This window comes from Miniopterus natalensis, chromosome 2 (assembly GCF_054644295.1).
Source record: "Miniopterus natalensis isolate mMinNat1 chromosome 2, mMinNat1.hap1, whole genome shotgun sequence".
Lineage (NCBI taxonomy): Eukaryota > Metazoa > Chordata > Mammalia > Chiroptera > Miniopteridae > Miniopterus > Miniopterus natalensis.
The window spans coordinates 84606298-84628531 of record NC_142082.1 but is presented as its reverse complement, the minus strand read 5'-3'; positions in this window follow the sequence as shown (position 1 = coordinate 84628531).

Genomic DNA, 22234 nt, shown 5'->3' with positions numbered 1-22234 from the left:
CCTGGGCCATGAAACCTGCCCTCTAAGGAAAACTACTTAATTCCCAATTTGTTTTAACTTCAGAATCACCATCCACAGGTTCCTGCACTGAGTGATTTTTGTTGTTGTTAATCCTCACCCAAAGATATTTTTTCTATTGAGTTTTAGAGAGAGTGGAAGGGAGGGAGGAAGGGAGAGAGAAACATCAATGTGAAAGAGACACATCGATTGGTTGCCTACTGCACACGCCCCTAATGGGCCTGAGATTGGGCTGGGGATGGAACCTGCAACCAAGGTACGTGCCCTTGGCCGGGAATTGAACCCATGGCCCTTCGCTGTGGGAGCTGATGCTCTAACCAGTGAGCCACACTGGCCAGGGCTACACTGAGAGATTTTGATGCTTATGAAGCTCATACCCCTAGATAAACCAGTTATAAATGTCCCAGGGTCTGAGTAGGTCTTTTTTTCCTGCTGCAGCATTTTCTGAAGTACTGGTACATGCCAGTGGTATTTAATTTCCCTCTGCTATTAACTGACTCCTTTCAGGAATCCTATTCAAGCTTCTTACCAATTTAATCTACTTCTTGAAGTGGCCCTTTTCCTTCTCTAATCCATGTAAAAGCTGATGTTGCTTCGTAGAACTGATGGCCTCCCTCCTGTTTACTTAATCTTTACTTTCTGGCTCAATTGTTATTTTTATAATTACTCTGATATTTATAATAATTATAATAGAGAAGAAATGAACAAGTTCTACGTTCATTGTTTAAATTTTGTCTACCTCACTCTGAATGAGATGGGTAATCCCATCCAGGAGAATATTCTTCCATCAGACATTTAACCAAAGCCTGGACTTCTTCTCTGATTGTCACATCTAGATTTCTTCACATCTACCCTTGACTTTCCTTTAGAATCCTTACTTCATAAATTTATTACTAAAGTCAATAAATTCCCTCAGAGCAAATGCAGTGCCTGTTTCTTCATCTGCAATGATTGTGTCACATGAAAACTCACCTAAGAAATGTTTTGAATATTTCACATTCATTTCCTCTCTTGCTTCTGCCCGGATTTATAACCACTTGGTATAGCAGTCTCAGTCTTTAAGGACTGGTTCTCCAATTGCTCTGAGTGAGGATGGGTGGCTTTTGGAAGCTAGCCCTCAGTGATTTGGCCTTTCTCGGGGGAATCACTCTAGTTTGCTCTGTTAAATTTGTTTGGGTCACCATTTCTGATCCAGTAGCAACAAAAACATCTTTACTTCTTTAAAAGCAGTTAGATTCTGGGAATTTCTGTTTTCTCTTGAATATGGATCTAACCTCATCTTCAAGATGCCCCATTCCCCTTTATTCTTTCTTAAAATGAATCAATTTAAATGTCCACAATGATGTGGAGAAACTGAGTCACTCACACATTGGTTTAATAGCTTCTTATAAAACCAAATATGCAATTGCCATATGATCCAGAAAATATACTCTTGGGCATTTATCTTAGAGAAATTAAAATTTATGTTCATACAAAAATCTATACATGAATGTTCATAGCAGCTTTATTCATAACAGCTTTTCTCCAAAAGCTGAAAATAGCCCAGGTGTCCTTCAACAGGTGAACAGTTAAACATACTAGTGTATCCATAGGAAGGAATGTGCTTGCAATGAAGAAAAATGAGCTATTGATACACACATAAACTTGGATGAGTCTCCAGGGAATTATACTGAGTGAAAAAAGTCAATCTCAAAGGTTACATACTGTATGATTCCATTATAGAAAAGAAGATTAGTGTTTGCCAGGAGATAAGGATGGGGAGAGGGAAGAGAAGGATGGGAAGAAAATGGTTATTGCTATAAAAGGGCACCAGGAGGAATCTTTATGGCAGTGGAAATGCTGTGTATCATAACTGTGTTGGTAAATACAAACCCACATGTGAATAACTTGCATAGGACTAAATACACACACACAAATGAGTACAAGTAAAATTGGGAAAATCTAAACAAGATGGGTGGGTGAGTGGTATCAATGTCAATATCCTGATTGCTATACTGTACCTTAATTTTGCAAGATGTTATCATTGAGGGAATCTGGATAAAGGGTACATAGGATTTCTCTGTATTACTTCTTACATCTGCATGTGAATCTACAATTACTCCAAAATTAAAATTTTAATTAAAAAGAGAGATGAAAAAGAAAAAAAAAAGTCTTACTCCAGCTTAATCAGCCTGTGCTCCTCTATTTTTTTTAATCTTCCACTGCTCCTGGGTTTGAGAGTAAAACTGAAGTACCCTTTTTAAACCACTCTAGTTTCTCCTTGTTTTTCTGAGCAAGTGGAAGCAAACAGTTCCAGACACAGAGCATTTTCTTTCCTTCTAAGACTTCGGGTTTGTAATAATATTATTTAGTTGACTGTCTAGCTTAAGGGGGTGGCATTTAAGGGCTCACAGCTTTTACTTGTTCATTAAATCTAGCACACATCTATGGTGAAGCCACAACTTGCGTCTCAGATATCAGGGTTAGAACTTATGATATTAACATAATCAGAGTCAATTTGAGAATCTATGATGGACAGTGAATCTTAAAAGTGGGCAGAGCCTGGCTATGCGTGGCTCAGCGGTTGAGCATCAACCTAGGATCCAGGAGATCGCAGTTCGATTGCTGGTCAGGGCACATGCCCAGGTTGTGGGCTCAATCCCCAGTCGGGGGCGTGCAGGAGGCAGTCAATCAATGATTCTCATCACTGATGTTTCTCTCTCTCTCTCTCTCCCTTCTTCTCTGAAATCAATATATATATTGTTTAAAAAGTGAGCAGAATTGCCACATCAGTTCAATGTTAATCCCTCCACAGTGGTTTCCTTGATCCTAAAATGGAATGGAGCCTAGAGTATATGATCTAGATTACCTAGCTAGGGTTGGTACTGAGCATAACAAGCTCTGGAGAACCTCTAGTGCTCTGTTCACATGCAGAATTAGGCTGCCTTGCAGTTTAAAAGTGGTAAATATTCTTTTGATCACCAATGACTAAAATGCTTGTAAAACTCTTCTCTACAATGGAATCTTTATCTCAACTGAGGAAGAGCTAGGCCTGTGAAGTAAGCTAAAGCAGTCTACTTGTAGCCTTCAACACAGCTAATGGGTTGTGTAAATATCACCCTCATTCTACAGTCAGCTTAGAACAAGTTGATAAGTACAACAAATCAGAAAGAGGCCAAATACTACCTGTCACTGATAGAGGACAGGCTGCAGGACATGGCTTGTTTGGTGGGGTAGTGTTAGACTTGAATAAGGCCTCCCATATGTAAGGAGCCTGACCAATTAATACTTACAATTTAACACACAGGCTCTTTCCCAACAAGAATAAATTTGGAGCTCAGTCAATTCTTCCCAAAATTAACAATCAAATAAGGTGCTTCATCACCATAGAAGCTGATGAATAAAGGATGAAGAGAGGCCTGGAGTAACATAAATAGAGCTCACTTTACAGGAGGAAATATTATCATTATGGAATTACTCTTTAACAATATTTGTAAATGGGTTCTTATATTGAGAGTAATTTTTCTCAAGATGTTTGTGTAATTCTAACAATGTAATATTCTCATATTTAGTGTTTCTAATCATAATACACTGCAATTTAATAAATCTTATTTTCATGGACTATCAATTTCACAATATCAGTGTTCATCCATTTTCATAAATTTTGATATCAGAAAGTCAATTTTAGAATTCAGTCTTCAACTCCACAACTTGAGGAATGTACTCGTAGTTATTAGGTCTGTTATTTAAATGTCTTGAAATTTATTTCCCATAAGATTGCAGGCCAGATTACTCCCTGCCAAATAATTAGTAGCAGTAAGTACATTGGTGCACATGCATGCATAATGTTTTTGCTTTTCTTTTATTTTTTTTATTTTTATTTATTTTTATTTTTTTATGTATCTCTTTATTGATTTCAGAGAGAGGAAAGGAGAGGGAGAGAGAGATAGAAACATCAATGATGAGAGAGACTTATTGATCGAGCCCACAACCCGGGCATGTGCCCTGACCGGGAATCGAACCCCGATCGGCCTGGATCCTAGGTCGATGCTCAATCGCTGAGCCACGCCTGGCCGGGCTTGTTTTTCTTTTAAAAACAGCTACAGAGATTCAATTTCATAACAACTCAGTTGTCTTTTCTCTTTTTAAGTTTTTCTATCACCAATTATGCCTACACCCTCCTCCAACTCTAACCACCTCCCTACCCCCAGCATTCACCAAATTGTTGTTCAAGTCCAGAGTTCTTATCTTTTTTGTTGTTGAATACTTTAACACCCACCCCCCACAAGCCACATCCCACCTCTCCCCACCTCCCGCTACAGAGCTGTCAGCCTGCTCTCTGAGTCTCTCTCTATTTGGCGTGTTAGTTCAGTTCATTAGATTCCACATATGAGTGAAATTATATGGCAATAGCCTTTCTCTGACTGGCTTATTTCTCTTAGCATAATGTTCTCCAAGTCCACCCATGCTGTCGCAGAGGGTAAAATTTTCTTCATTTTTACAGCCGAGTAGTATTCCATTTTGTAAATGTACTATAGCTGTTTTATCCACTAATCTACTGATAGACACTTGGCCTGCTTCCAAATCTTGCCTATTGTAAATAATGCTGCAATGAACATAGGGGTGCATATATTCTTTTGAATTAGTGTTTTGGGTTTCTTTGGATAAACTCCCAGAAATGGAATTGCTGGGTCATAAGGCAGTTCCATTTTTAAGTTTTTTAGGTATCGCCATACTGCATGCCTTCCACAATGTCTGCATCAGTCTGTATTCCCACCAATAGCACACGAGGGTTCCCCTTTCTCCACATCCTCACCGACACTTGTTATTTGTTGATTTATTGATGATAGCCATTTTGACAGGTATGAGGTAATATCTCATTGTGGTTTGAATTTGCATTTCTCTGATGATTAGTGATATTGAGCATCATTCTATGTTATCTATAGGCCATCTGTATGTCCTCTTTGGAAAAGTGTCTAGTAAGGTCCTTTGCCCATTTTAAAATTAGATTATATGTGTTTTTGATGTTGTTTTAAAAGCTCTTCAAAAATTTTGGATATTAACCCCCTTATCAGATCTATTGGCAACTATGTGCTCCCATTTAGTGGGTTGTCTTTTCACTTCGTTGATGGTTTCCTTTACTGTGCAAAAACTTTTTAGTTTAATGTAGTCCCATTCTGTTTATTTTTTTTCTTTTTTTTTCCCTTGTCTGAGGAGATATATCAGAAAAAATATTGTTACAAGAAAGGTCCGAGATTTTACTGCCTGTTTCCTTCTAGGATTTTTATGGTTTTGAGTCTAACATTTAAGTTTTTAATTCATTTTGAGTTTATTCTTGTGTATGGTGTAAGAAGGTGGTATAGTTTCATTTTTTTTTTTTTTTGCACATATCTGTCCAATTTCCCCAAACACATTTTATTGAATTAGACTATCTTTAGCCCACTGTATGTTTTTGTCTTCTTTGTTAAATATTAATTGACTAAAAAGGTGTGGGTTTACTTCTACATTCTCTATTCTGTTCCATTGATCTATATGTCTGTTTTTATGCCAGTACCACGCTATTTTGACTGCTATGCCCTTGTAGTATAGTTTGATATCAGGTAGTGGTAGTGTGATTTCTCCAACTTTGTTCTTCTTTCTCAAGACTGTTATTGCTATTTGGGGTCTTTTGTGGTTCCATGTAAATTTTTAGAATATTTTTCTAGTTCTGTGAAATACACGATTGGTATCTTGATACGAATTGCATTCAATCTGTAGATTGCTTTACATATTAGATGCTTCTATGTTGGGTGCATAAACCTCCTGTTGAATTGCTCCCTTTATTATTATGTAGTGTCCTTCTTTGTCTCTTACTAAGCCTTGGTTTTAAAGTTTATTTTGTCAAATATAAGCATTGCTACCCATGTTTTTTTTTTCCCCCCCCTTTTGCATGAAATATCTTTTTCTGTTCCTTTACTTTTAGTCTGTGTGTATCTTTTGTTCTGAGGTGGGTCTCTTGAAGACAGCTTTATATAGGTCTTATTTCTTATCCACTCAGCTACCCCATGTCTTTATTAGAGCATTTATGCCATTTACACTTAAAGTGCTTATTAATAGGTATTTATTGTCATTTTATTTTTAAACTTTGTTCCTCTGTCCTCCTCCTCCTCTTCAAACATGCCCTTTAACATTTCATACAGTACTAGTTTGGTGGTAACAAATTGCTTTAGCTTTTTCTTCTCTGGGAAGCTCTTTATTTCTCTTTCAATTTTAAATGATAGCCTTGCTGGGTAAAGTGGCCTTGGTTGTTGGTTCTTGCTTTTCATCACTTTGAATATTTCATGCCAATCTCTTCTGGCCTGAAATGTTTCTGTTGAGAAATCAGCTGACAGTCTTATGGGAGCTCCCTTGTAGCTAACTGCCTTTCTCTTGCAGCTTTTAAGAGTCTGTCTTTAAACTTTGACACTTTAATTATGATGTGTCTTGGTGTGGGCCTCTTTTGGTCCCTCTTGTTTGTAATTCTCTGTGCTTCCTTGACTTGTGTGTCTTTTTCCTTCACCAAGATAGGGCAGTTTTTGGTCATTATTTCTTCAAATAGGTTTTCTTTTTTTTTTTTTTTTTTAACTTTTTATAATTTTTATTTTTGTTTAAAGTATTACAAATGTCCCTTTTTCTCCCCAATGACCCATTCCACCCCGTTCCTTCCCCCTCCTCAGTCACTCTCCCCACCATTGTCCATGTCCTTGGGTTGTGTATATATGCACATAAATTCTTTGGTTACTCTCTCCCCCTCCACCGCCCGACCCCTCCATCCCTCTGACCTTTGGTCAGTCTCAACTATGCTTCCATGTCATTGAATCTGTTCTGCTTGTCAATTTATTAAGTTCTTTAGATTCCACGTATAAGCGAGATCATGTGATATTTTTCTTTTGCTGCCTGGCTTATTTCACTTAGCATAATATTCTCCAGGACCATCCATACTGTCCCAAAGGGTACGAACTTCTTCTTCTTTACAGCTGCGTAGTATTCCATGGTGTAAATATCCCACAGCTTTTTAATCCGCTCATCTACTGATGGGCACTTGGGCTGTTTCCAGATGTTGGCTATTGTAAACTGTGCTGCTATGAACATAGGGGTGCATAAATCCTTTCTGATGAATGTTTCAGGATTCTTAGGATACATTCCTAGGAGTGGAATCACTGGGTCAAACGGCAGCTCTATTTTTAATTTTTGAGGAACATCCATACTGTTTTCTATAGTGGCTGCACCAGTCTGCATTCCCACCAACAGTGTACCAGGGTTCCCCTTTCTCCACACCCTTGCCAACACATGTCATTTGTTGATTTGTTGATGGCAGCCATTCTGACAGGTGTGAAGTGATACCTCATTGTGGTTTTAATTTGCATCTCTCTGATGATTAGCGATGTTGAGCATTTTCTCATGTGTCTCTTGGCCATCCGTATGTCCTCCTTGGAGAAGTGTCTATTTAAGTCTTTTGCCCATTTCTTAATTGGGTTGTTTGTCTTTCTCTTGCTGAGTGCTGAGTTCTTTGTACACTTTGGAAATTAACCCTTTATCAGATTCATCCTTGGCAAATATGTTTTCCCAGACCCTGGGGTTCCTTTGTATTTTGAGGCTGTTTTCTTTTGCTGTGCAGAAGCTTTTTAGTTTGATGTAGTCCCATATGTTTATTTTTTCCTTTGTTTCTCTTGCCCTAGGAGTTGTATCAGTGAAAAGTCCACTACGTGGGATGTCTGTGAATTTACTGCCAATGTTTTCTTCCAGGATTTTTATGGTTTCGTGCCTTACATTTAAGTCTTTTATCCATTTTGAGTTTATTTTTGTGTATGGAGAAAGTTGGTAGTCTAGTTTCATTCTTTTGCATGTATCTGTCCAATTTTCCCATCACCACTTATTGAAGAGACTGTCTTTACTCCACTGGATACTCTTGCCTCCTTTGTCAAATATTAACTGACCATAGTGGCATGGGTCTATTTCTGGGGTTTCTATTCTGTTCCATTGATCTATATGCCTGTTGTTGTACCAATACTGGGCCGTTTTGATTACAGTGGCTTTGTAATACAGTTTGAAGTCTGGTAATGTGATCCTTCCCACTCTGTTCTTTTTTCTCAAGATGGCTGCAGCTATTCAGGGTCTTTTTTGGTTCCATATAAATTTTTGAAATGCTTGTTCTAGGTCTGTGAAATATGCTATTGGTATTTTCATAGGAATTGCATTAAATATATAAATTGCTTTGGGTAGTATAGACATTTTAATGATATTAATTCTGCCTCTTCTTGATTCAGCTTTGGAAGGTTGTATGCTTCTAGGAATTTGTCCATTTCCCCCATGTTGTCCAATTTGTTGGCATATAGTTGCTCATAATATTTTTTTACAATGCTTTGTATTTCTGTTGGGTCAGTTGTTATATCGCCTCTTTCATTTCTGATTTTATTTATTTGGGTCCTCTCTCTTTGTTTCTTAGTGAGTCTGGCTAAAGGTGCATCAATCTTATTTACCTTTTCAAAGAACCAGCTCTTGGTTTCATTGATTTTTTCTATTGTTTCTTTAGTCTCTATGTCATTAATTTGTGCTCTGATTTTTATTATTTCCTTCCTTCTGCTTCCTTGGGCCTTTTCTTGGTGTTCTCATTCTAGTTCTTTTAGTTGTTGTGTTAGATGGTTCATTAGATCTTTTTCTTGTTTCTTGAGATGTGCCTATAATGCTATGAATTTTCCTCTCAGGACTGCTTTCGCTGTGTCCCATAGGTTTTGGGTTGTTGTCTGTTCATTTTCATTGCTTTCCATAAAGTGTTTGATTTCTTCCTTGATCTCTTTGGTAACCCATTCATTGTTTAATAACATGCTATTTAGCTTCCATGTGCTTGAATATTTTTGAGTTTTTTTATAGTGGTTGATTTCTAGTTTCATCGCATTGTGATCTGAGCATATGCTTGATATGATTTCAGTCTTCTTATATTTGTAGAGACTTGCCTTGTGCCCTAACATGTGGTGTATTTTTGAGACTGTTCCATGTGCCCTTGAGAAGAATGTGTATTCTGCTGCTTTGGGGTGAAATGTTCTATAAATGTCAATTAAATCCATTAGGTCTAGTGATTCAATTAAGGTCTGCATTTCCCTGTTGATTTTTTGTCTTGATGACCTGTCCAGTGCTGACAGTGGGGTGTTAAAGTCTCCCACTATGATTGTGTTGCTGTCAATCTCCCCTTTAAAGTCCCCCAATAAATTTTTTATATATTTAGGTGCTCTCCTGTATTGGATGCATAAATGTTTATAAGGGATATTTCCTCCTGATGGATTGATCTCTTTAGTAATATGTAGTGACCATCTTTGTCTCTCGTTATGGTCTTTATTTTGAAGTCTGTTTTGTCTGAAATAAGAATTGCTACTCCAGCTTTCTTTTCCTTTCCATTTGCATGGAATATTTTACTGAACCCCTTCACTTTTAGCCTGTGTGAGTCTTTTGCTCTCAGGTGGGTCTCTTGTAGACAGCATATATTTGGGCCTTGTTTTCTTATCCATTCAGCTGCCCTATGTCTTTTGATTGGACCGTTTATTCCGTTTACATTTAAGGTTACTATTGATATCAACTTATTTAATGCCATTTTCCCCCTTTATGCTGATGTACCTTTCTCTCACTATTCCTTCTTTTTCTTAAATCAGTCCTTTTAACATTTCTTGTAATGCTGATTTTGTGGAACTGAACTCCTTTAGCCTTTTTTTGCCTGGGAAGCTTTTATTTCACCTTCAAATTTAAATGATAGCCTTGCTGGATAAAGCAGTCTTGGTTGCATGTTCTTGCTTTTCGTTACTTGCAGAACTTCATTCCACTCCCTTCTGGCCTGAACAGTCTGTGTTGAGAAATCAGCTGTCAGCCTTATGCGGGTTCCCTTGTAGGTCACTGCCTATCTCTCTCTTGCAGCCCTTAATATTTTCTCTTTGTCCTTGACATTTGCCATTTTAATCACGATGTGTCTTCGAGTGGGTCTCTTTGGATCCCTCTTGTTTGGGACCCTCTGTGCTTCCTGAATTGGTGTGGCTTTCTCCTTCGACAGCTTAGGGAAGTTTTCTATGATTATTTCCTCCACCAAGTTCTCTATCCCTTGTTCTCTTTCCTCCCCCTCTGGCACTCCTATAATGCGAATGTTGTTTCGTTTAATGTTATCCCAAAGTTCCCTAAGACTGTCCTCATGTTTTTTAAGTGATTTTGCTTTTTGCTGCTCTGATGGTGTGATTTGTTCTACCTTGTCTTCTAAGTCACTTATTCTATCTTCTGCTTCATTGAGCCTGCTTTTAATTCCTTCCAGTGCATTCTTGAAATCAGATACAGCATTCTTTATCTCTGTCTGAGTTTTATTTATGGTATGTATCTCCTTTTTCATATTTTCACTAAGGCCCTCGATCTTATCATCTAGGGTCTTCTTAAGTTCCTTGAACATCTTCATCATCCATACTCTGAACTCCATTTCTGATAGCTTGCTTAACTCCATCTCATCAAAGTCTTTTTCTGGCGATGTTTCCTTGTCTTTAATTTGGGGGTTGTTTCTTTGTCTCCCCATTTTGGTAGGTCTTAGTGCTTGTATATATATATTAGATATATTTGCTGACGCCCAGCCTTGTGGGATGGGATTTTGTCTTGTGGGTCTAGTGGTGCCCAGAGGTGTGTTTTCCTTATACCTCTGAGCTCTTTGCTCTAGTCGTGACCCTCTTGTGGGTGCCCCTTTTGTGGTTTCTTTATGTTCTCCTGTTGTGTTTGGGTCTAGATTGTTGTTGCTCAGTTCTTGGGAGGACCCTTCTCTCAGGTTGGCTAGCTGTGTCACAGCCCCCACCTCAACGTGTAAGCTGTTGTACGGGTGCTGGCAAGGCAGGCCAATGCACAACTAAAATTCCAGGAAACAGGAGGTATTTTACAAAATATCTTGACAGTAACAATGAAAATAAGTCACGTGAAAATAGAACTGGGAGAGTGAAGGGAGAACACAACACACCCACCCCCGCACACACACATATAGAGAGAAAAAAAGAAAAAAGAAAAAAAAAGGTGCTTAACAAAAACAAAAAAAGAAAAGTAACGCTTAGAGATACTGGTGAAAATTGTTGATTGTTGTTGATACTGGTGAAAATTTAGAAACTAATAATAAACTAAAATGTAAAAAATAGAGAAGCTACTGGGAGGTAATAGAAGCAGAGAAAATATTCTGAAAGAAGAGCCAGCAAAGAATTAAGAGAGAGAATAGAAATAGGATAGTTGAAAATGAGAAAACAAAAATACAATAAAGAGAATAGGAGAAACGAACAATCAGACAGGAAGACAGAAGGGAGCCTAATGAAAGAATGAAATAAAAGTAGGAAAAGAAAAAAGAAACAGGAGAAAAACGTTATGCCAATGGATTGAGAGGAGAGAGAGAGATAAAGCCGGGCAGGGAGGGAGTCCAGTAAGAGATTTGGGGGAAACTATAGAGGGAAGCAGTAAACTTGGATATAATGATAAAGTCCCAGTCGTTGAGCAGGGATATCAAGAAAGTCTTGATATTGGAGGCAAGGATACAAGAAAACAAAGCAACTTGCACTCCGTCCACTCAGGTGTGTTTCTCTGGATTTTTCCTCAAATAGGTTTTCGAATCCTTGTTCTTTCTATTCACCTTCTGACACCCCTATGATATGGATGTTGTTACACTTCATATTGTCCCAAAGGTCCCTTAAACTATTTATATTTATATATATAAATGTATATATACATATAAATGTGCACACACACACACACACACACACACACACATATATATATATATTTTCTGCTGCTCTGATTGGGTGTTTTATCCTACCTTGTCCTCCAAATCATTGATTTAATTCTCCACTTCATCCAACCTACTTTTGATGCCTTCCAGTGTTTTATTTCATGTATTGCAATCTTCATTTCTGACTATTCCTTTTTTATGGTTTCTCTGTCCTTTTTCATGCTATTGAGAATCCTTACAATCATAACTCTGCAATCTATATCTGGTAAATTGCTTGCCTCCATTTCATTTAGTTCTTCTTCTGGAGAATTCTCTTGCTGTTTCATTTGGGACCTCTTTCTTTGTCTCCATATTTTGACAGCATGTTTTTTTGTTTCTATGGATAGATAGATCTGCTATGACTCCCAGCCCCAGTAGGGTAACCTTATGTAGTAGGTGTCCTGTGGGACCCAGTGGCACAGTTGCCCTGATCACCTGAGCTAGCTGCTCTAGGGGTGTTTCTTGTGCTTGTTATATGTGCCCTACTGTTGTAATTGAGTCTTGATTGCTATTCGCCCGTTTGTGTGTTGGATCAACCGTCAAGCTGGCTGGCTGTGAGGCTCAACCACCAACACAGTGTGTAAGCTGCTGTGCAGATGCTAATCACATGGAGTGGAATTTGGCTTGACAGGGGTTGTTGCCTGCCGAGATCTCTCTGTGTATATGCTGCTTGTGAAGCTTATTGGATCCTCTCTGTTGTGTGAAGCTGGCCACCAGGTGTATTGGTTCTGGGCCTTTTCAGAGGGACTCTAGTGCACATCTATGTCAGACACTGCCTGTGACTGGCCCCGGACACCCTGTTTGGAGCTATCAGCGATCCATAGCTTGTGGCTCCCTCTGCTGGACCTGGGTGCACGTAGAAATGACAAGCTGCACACAAGGCTGGCTTTTACCAGCATCGCACTCGGTGGCAAATCTGCAAAAGTCTCAGCACCGAGATCTGCCTCTACCTGCAGACTCCTGTTAGGCTTAATCACTGAAACAGCCTTTGGCTGCACTCCTCAGCAGGGTTGTTAAGCTCCACAGGATGAGGCAAGAGGAATTCCAGTGGGTGGGGTTATTGCTTCCCTCAGGCTTACGTTGCATGAAGGGGAATGCACTGCCTAAGAAAGATGTCTTCTGCAGTTAGGGGGAATGACTCAGCACAGGGATCCTGGTGGCTGACCATTCAGTTCTCTCCTCAGAACCAACCCCAGAATCTCCTCACACGGCTCTACTCCACTCTGCCCTCCCTCCTCCAGAGCCCAGGGTGAGTGGCTGCCAACAAAATTTTGTGCATTGGTCCCTTAAGATGGTGTCTGTGTCTCTAGCCATCTTGCCCTGGTGGAGAGAAACCCTGCTGCTTTTCACAGATGTGTTATGTGGTCACCGTTCCAAGTTCCGGAGCTCTAGGCTGGGGAACTCAGCTTGGGATTCAGACCCAATTGTCAGGGGGAACCCACCTACAGCTGAGATATCCTTCCAGAACTTTAGCTGCCATTTATGGAAGCTGAGCCAGCCCTCTTGCACCTCTGAACTTCCTACCAGATTTGGTGTGGCTTTTTCTCTAAGGCTATAAGGCTTCTCTGTAGCTAGTCCTGTTATTCAGGATGATTTTTCTATAATTTAGTTGTAGTTCCAGTTTGGTCTTGGGGGGAGGTTAGTGTAGGTACCACCTAATCTGCTACCATGTTAAGTCTAGTTTAAAAATTTTTTTTTAAATTGATCTTTTTAGAGATAGGAGAAAGAGAGAAGCATCAATGTGAGAAACATCTATTGGCTGCCTTCCACACATGCCCTGACCTCGGATTGAACCCATAATCTGAGCATGTGCCCTGACTGGGAATCAAACCCACCACCTTTTGGTGTACTGGCAATGTTCCAACCAACTGAGCCACACCAGCCAGGGCTGTGTGTGTAATGTTTTAAAAATGATCTCACACAAAAATATTCACTATTTAGATGTGTTTTATTATCAACTAAAGAACCCAATCTTAGCAAAGTAGGAGGTAGAGGAAGTGAAAAATTACAAGTAGATTTTCCCTTATATGACATAACAGTTTATTTCTTTCAATAATTCTAAAGATAGTAGACACCTGTCTTAGGTACAAAACTTATCAACAAAGCATATGGGGCAAGCCATAAGAGTGGATCTAGTTGATGGTGTTAATTTCTCATTCCATGATGGGTTTTGGATTGTTTTTACAAAGAAAGTTATGCCAAATGAGGCAATGAATAGATGTTTATTTTGTAGGGAAAAAAATGCAAAAGTATCGAGTACTGCAGAAGAATTGTCTTAATCACATTTTCTAGTTTTGAACAATGTATATTAAACTTATCAAGACTTTTTTCCAAAATATTTTTTTTAAAGTTTGTTAATTGTGACTCTCATATGCAATGTTTTCAAATTCTTTGATTTCATTAAAATTCTCATTGATATAATTAAATATGACTTGTGATAATTTTTAAATATCTGTGCTTTAATAATCAACATCATAATGACACAATATTCCTATAAGTAAACCATACTTTCAAAGCAGTATTTCTCTGTATATACACTTTTGCTTTTGCTTTTAAGTCAATTTCTATTGTTTCTCACTCATTTATGACATTGACATTTGCAAATTATTTTGATATCACAATTTTTCACTTAGTACAGAATTACTTTTATAGGAACATAACTTATTCAACCTAAAATCAAAGCTTTGTCAAATTTTGATGTTTTGTCACTACATCAATTTTGAAAAAAATATTCATCTTTCCATAGGTAGTGCTAGTTCCTACAATGGTTTGTTTCAAAAGATGTATTAGATTATGCTCCTTTAAAAAAGACACATTATATATAAATATTTTTCACACATGTAAATAAAGATGCTTGCTCAATTTTTCTTGAATTATATAGCCCTCTCTCACCTCTATTTTTGCCATCCCTATTAATGAGAGAGTTGGTTATAAGAGCTCATTTTCCTCACTTCCACAACTGAAAACAAACAGAAAACTGCAAAGGCTGATGGCTAAAACTCAACTTCACAGATATAAAGGGAGTGGTAAGAATTATGCCAAAATGGAGAATGCATACTCTATCTAAAAAAGACAGGCATTCCCCAGCCCCAATGAATTAATGCCAAGAAGAAATGTCAACCTTCTGATTTTCTAACAGAATCGAGAAATTCATATTTATATCTCTAGATTTTTAAATACTGGCAACCAATAAAATAATTTAAAGCACCTGGCCGGGCGTGGCTCAGCGGTTGAGCGTCGACCTAGGATCCAGGTGATCGGGGTTTGATTCCTGGTCAGGGCACATGCCGGGGTTGCAGGCTCAATCCCCAGTTGGGGGCGTGCAGGAGGCAGCCGATCAAGGACTCTCTCATCATTGATGTTTCTATCTCTGTCTCTCCCTCTCCCTCTCCTTTCCTCTCTCTGAAATCAATAAAGATATGTTTAAAAAATAAATCAATGTTTAAGCCAACATCATGTAAACAAAACAGAAAATATAAGCCATGAGTTTTCAGCCAAATGTTTATATGAACAGTAATTAATATTCTCAACACAGGAGCTAGATTAACTCTGCTGAGAAATAAACCTGATCACACCATCTCTCTAAAACCCTCTACTGCCTTCCTTCCTCACTGAAGAAAATGAAAAATTTTATTATAGCCTATAAGACCTCACATTAATGGTGTGCTGGAGACATACCAGTTCACGAGAGCTGTTAAATTTTCAGTAAGTTTTAATAGCTGGTTGATTTCATGTTGGGAGCTTGAAATTGGCTATGATAGGAATATTTAGAACAGAGAAATTGGCAAACGCTACAAATCAGGATGTTTTATTATTGATTATCCCCCTCCAAGAGAGCCAGTTGTTAAACACTTATCAGCACACCAGTACCCTTGTGATCTATACCAAGCCATGCCACCCCAACACATCTCTGACATTATCTTACCACTTCCTGCCTCATATTTTGGATATACTTAGTGTGTGTATCATGTACTTTTATTTTAAATCTCACACATATGTATATATATTCAATGGTCTTTATTACACTGAACAGAGAAGAAAAACAAGAAGAAACAGGGAAGGAGTCAACAATAGAGGGGAGTAAAGCATTGGAACAGTTTCCCATTTTTTAGGACTTTAAGCCTGAGGGCAGGCCACAGTCTGCATTAAAATGGGCAGCTAAAATTCTTAGGGAAACCCTAGTCTTACTGGGTTGAAGAACTGGAAGACTAGGGCAGCCACAATGAATATTTGTTAAATAAATTGTTTAGGATTTTCTAGGTAATCATTTCATCTGTTAATAAAAAGAATTTTTTTCCCTTCTTTTGTTTCCTTATGCCTGTTATATTTATTCTTGCTTTATTAAACTGGCCAATTAATGATATGTATGCTAACAGATTTGGGAGAAAACGTACTGAAGTCTGTAACTTACTTTGAAGTGCGGCAAAAACATAAAATGACTGAATGGTGGAGGGATGCACAGATACATGATAAAGCAAATAGTTAAATGTTCACTGTAACATTGGTATGAATGCCAACTGTAATTTTTTTCAATTTTCTGTATGTTAGAAACTTTAGTAAGATATTAGAAAAATCAGAGCCAAAGCAAGAATCCAATTTTGAGAGGAACTGAAAATCAAGAGAGAAAGGACAAACGTCATTTCAAGGTTTTTAGAGACAGGCTAAAATTGGCGAAATCCAAGGTACAGGAGGAAAGGCTAGACTTAAAAGCTGAGATGAGCACCTCAATTGTAGCAGGAGAGTAATAGGAATGAACATAGAATAGGATGCATACAAATGAGTAAATAGCAATATAGAATGCATATATATTTGGTTTTAGTAGCTAGTTGATAAGAGGGTAAGGTTATTTGTTCTAAATGAAGCTTTGAAAGAGGCAATGTAGAGACACAATCAGAGAAACATGAGTTTGTTGGCCAATATTGAGGGCCAATTTCGTGGTTGGCACATGTGAAGTTCTTGGAGTGTTCAGCTGCCTAGATCCAGTTTCCTCATCTTCAAAACAGGGTAATAACGCCTAGTTCAAAGACTGTTACAAAAGTCAAGTGCCTCACATAAAGGTACTTAATGTTATTCTGGAAAGGCTGTGTGAATTTCCTTCCATACCTACCACAAGTGATTATTTTGCCCAGTTGCTCTCCAGGAAGTTGGTGAAGTTTTTTATGCTGCTATATTAAAGAGATGTAACTTCAGTAGCAATCAGCTAATAAAGAGAGCTGCAACAGGCACAGAAGGTATCATACCACAAAGGTGCCATATAGTGTTTTTAACCAGCACTAGGCTGTAATTTAGACAGAAACTAAGGTCTGTAGGCACCGCTATTTTTGCGAAGCTACGGAGAAGAAAGTTAATTTATTTTAAGTCTTGTACACCATGACCAAACTGAAAAAAATATCTCATGATAATATTCCAGATTTCCATAGGAATTTTAAAAAGAAACCAGGCATAAAAACTTATTTTTTTCTTGAGAACTTTATACAAGAAAAACTGCTACCAAGGGTTGATTTAAAAAGAAATAATAATTTAAGGAATGTGTTCTGTGATTTGAAGTGCTATAATTGGAAATAACGTTTAAATTCCTATTACTCAGTTCTGATATATCTCAGAGTATAAAAAAGCACAAGTAAAACCACATCAAGAATTTTTGTGTGATGTATATTGCACAACTTCAAATCTTAGGAACAAATATTAACATATTATAAAAACATAAAATCAAAGGGGAGTGACATCAGCATCATGTCAACTTAAAAATCCCTTGTTTTTGTAACCCCTACCCTTAATAATAAAAATTCAGCATCCATCCATAGACAGAAGGGCCTTCGAGGAAGCTGTGGTATATGCCAAGGGACCAAATACACAATTCACAAAGGAAGGGAGCAGGAAAGGGACATAATAACAAGACCAAACTATATACTGCCTGCAAGAGACAACTTCAGCTTTAAGGACACACACAGACAAAGTATATGGATGGAAAAAGGTACCCATACAAGTAGAAACCATAAAGAGTAGGGGTAGCTATACTTATATCAAACAAAATAGATTTTAATTAAAAATGGAACTGCCATTTGACACAGTGATCCCACTTCAAGGAATATATCCTAAGAAGCCAGAAACACCAATCAGAAAGAATATATGAACCCCTATGTTCATAGCAGCTCAATTTACAATAGCTAAGATCTGGAAGCAGCAGTGCCCCTCAGTAGATGGATAAAAAAGCTGTGGTACATTTACACAATGGAGTATTATGCAGCTGTACATAAGGAGGATCTCTTACCCTTTGAGGCAGCATGGAAGGACCTGAAGGGTATTACACTAAGTGAAATAAGCCAGTCAGAGAAGGACAAGTATCAAAATGATGTGGAATCTAATGAACAAAATAAAGTGATGAACAAAAAAGATCCAGACACAATGAAGCATGCAATAGACTGATGGATTTCAGAGAGAAGGAGGGAGGGGGTGGGAAGGGATTAACCAATGAACTTATATGTATATATGCATAGCCCATGGACAGACAATAGTGTGGGGAAGGCCTGGGGAGGGGAAGGGAGTGGTGTGGAGGGGGTCAATAGGGGTAAAAGAAGAAATAACATCTGTAATACTTTCAGCAATAAAAATAAATTTTAAAAAATCTGTAACAAGAGCTAAAGAAGGACATTATATATAATGACAATGCAGTCAATTCTTCAAGAAGATGACAATTAGAAAAATACAGAGGTTGGCAAAAGTAGGTTTACAGTTGTGAGTACACAAGTTTATTCTTATATTATTTACTAATTATAGTATTCTTTATTTGTAATACAACCGTAAACCTACTTTTGTTCACCCCTATATATGTACCCAACATTGAAACACTTAAATACATTAAGCAAATACTAACAGATCTAAATTAGACAATAAAATAATTGCAGGGGACAGACTTCAATACCACAACAATGGACAGATTATCTACACAGAAAATTAAAATAGAAAAATGTTGGACATGAACCATACTTTAGACCAAATGAAACTAAGCAACGTATACAGAACATTCCACCAAACAGCATCAAAATATTCTTATCGGAACATGAAACATTTTCCAGGATAGATCATATGATGTCAGTCACAAGTATTTAAGAAGACTGAAATCATCCCATGTATCTTTTCTGGCCATAATGATATAAAATTAGAAATCAATAAAAGAAGGTAAGCTGGAAAGTTCAGAAATATGTGGAAAGTAAACAACGTATTCCTGAAAAACCAATAATTCAAAGAAGAAACTAAAGATTTTTTATTTTTTTTTAATATATCTTTATTGATTTCAGAGAGAGGAGAAGAGAGAGAGAGAGAGATAAAAACATCAATGATGAGAGAGTCATTGATTGAGCCTACAACCCGGGCATGTGCCCCGACCAGGAATCGAACCCCGATCGCCTGGATCCTAGGTCAATGCTCAACCGCTAAGCCATGCCCAGCCGGGCTAAAAATCATCTTGAAACAAATGAAAATGGCAACTGCCATACCAAAAACAATGGCAGGTTGCAAAAGCAGCTAAGAAGGAAGTTTATAGCAATAAACACACATTAAGAAAAACGATCTCAAACCTTACATCTCAGGAAACTAGAAAACATCAATAAACCCAAAGATAGCAGAAGGAAGAAAATAGCAAGGATCAGAAAAGAAAGAGAGACCAAAAAAACAACAGAAAAGATCAATAAAGAGCGGTTTTTTTAAAAAAGATATAATTGACAATCCTTTAGAAATATTTAAAAAAGTAAAAAAGAGAATACTCAAATAAAATAATAAATGATAGAAGAGACATTACAACTGATACCACAGCAATACAAAGAAACACATGACACTATGATGCAAAATTATACACCAACAAATTGGATAAATTTGAAGAAAAGGATAAATTCCTAGAAATATATATGCTACCAAGACAGAATTATGAAGAAATAGAAAATCTGAAAAGGCTAATAACGAGAAAGGAGATTAAATTGGTACTCAAAAAACTCTTGAAAAAGGAAAAGCCCAAGACCAGATGGTTTCACTGGTGAATTCTACCAAACATTTTAAAAATTAACACCAATCCCTTTCAAATTCTTTCAAAAAAATTGAAGAGGAGGGAAAACTCCCAAACTAATTTTACAAGGCTAGCATTACTCTGATACCAAAACCAGACATGGACAAGAAAATATATAGAGAGAACAATAATCTTGATAAGTACAGCTATAACAATTCTTAACAAAATATTAGCAAACAAAATTCAAGAGAACACTAAAAGGATCATATAACATGATCAGTGGAATTTACCCCTGGCTTGCAAGGATGGTTCTACATATGAGAATCAATCAATTTAATATACCAAATTAACAAAATGAAATATAAAAATCATGAGACCATCTCAACAGATGCAGAGAAATCATTTGACAGAATTCAACATCAATTCATGATAAAAACTCAACATACTAGTTGTAGAAGATAGTACCTCAACATAATAAAGGCCATATATGACCAGCCCATAGCTCACATCATGCTCAATGGTGAAATGTTGAAAGCTTTACAATAAAAAATATTGGTGTCCACCCATATTAGGAAAAAAATATGGGTGTCCACTCTCACCACTCCTATTTGATATAGTACTGAAGTCCTAGCCAGAGCAATCAAGCAAGAAAAAAAAAGGTACCTAAATTAGAAAGGAAGAATTAAAACTTTCATCCAGCAGGTGACATATATTTATATAATATCTAAAGTCTCCACCAACAGATCTAATGAACATGTTCAGTTAATTTACAGAATACAAAATCATCACATATAAATCAGTTACATTTTTGTGTATTACAAAGTAATATTTGAAAGAGAAAACAATCTTATTCACAATAGCATCAAAAACAATACAATGATTAGAAATAAATGTGAAAGATCTGTGTTCCGAAAACTGTAAGACTGACCAAATAAATTGAAAAAGACACAAGTAAATGGAAAAATATCCCATGTTTGTGAATTGGAAGAATTAATGTTGTTAAAACATCCATACTGCCCAAAGTCATCTATAGACTCAATGTAATCCCTATCAAATTTCAAGCACCATTTTCAATACAAACAGAAAAATCAATCCTACAATTTGTAAGAAGCCACAAAGGATGCCAAATAGCCAAAGCAATCTTAATAAAGAACAAACCTGGAAGCATCATGCTTCCTGATTTCAAACTATATTACAAAGCTACAGCAAACAAAACAGTATGGTATTGGCATAAAAACAGACACAGATGAACAGAATAGCACCACAGAAACAAACTGATACATATGCGGTCAATTAATTAATGACAAAGGAGCAATACATATACAATTGGGAGAGGACAGTATCTTCAATAGTGTTGAGAAAATGGGACAGCTACATGCAAAAAAATGAAACTGGGCCACTATATTACATCATGCACAAATATTAATACAAAATGGATCAAACACTTGAATATAAGAACTGAAACCATTAAAATCCTAGAAAAAAACAGAAGGGATGCTCCTTGACACTGGTCTTGGCAATGATTTTTTTGATGTTACACCAAAAGCAATGGCAACAAAAGCACAAAAAGAAGTGGAATTACATCAAATTAAGGATGTAGTTCAGTGAAGGAAACCATCAATAAAATGAAAAGGCACGTTACTGAGAGAAATGATTTGCAAATCATGTATCTGATAAGGAGTTAATATCCAACATATATAAAGAATGTATACAACTCAATAACAAGAAAACAGTCTAATTTTAAAAATTGGGCACAGAAAACGAATAAATACTTTTCCAAAAGACATACAAATAGCCAAAAGTTACATAAAAAAGCAATCACCTGGCTGGCGTGGCTCAGTGGTTGACCAATGACCTATATTCCAGGAGACTGCAGTTCGATTCCTGGTCAGGTCACCTCACACATACTAGAACGGTTATTAAAAAAAAAGACAAGAGGTAATAACAAATAACAAATTAACAAATGCTGGCAAAGACATGAAGAAAACAGGAATCCTTGTGCATTATTGCTTGGAATATAAACTGGTGCAGCCACTATGTATGGAAAAGAGTATGGAGCTTCTTCAAATAATTAAAAATGAACTACCTTAGGAACCAGTCATTCCACTTTTAGGTATTTATCCAAAGGGAATAAAAAGAGGATGTTGAAAAGATGTACACTCCCACGTTCACTGCTGCATTATTCACAATAGCCAAGATATGAAAACAACCTATGTGTCCCTCAACAGATAGATAAAAAAGATATAATGAACCCTTGAATAGCAAGGGAGTTAGGGGCGCTGACCCCGCCACCATGTCCTGTGCACTATAAAAATCCACATACAACTTTTGGCTCCCCCATAACTTAACTACTAATAAAACTTAACTACTGTTGACTGAAAGTCTTACCAATAACATAATCAATTAACACATGTTTTATATATGTATTATATACTATATTCTTACACTAGAGTAAGCTAGAG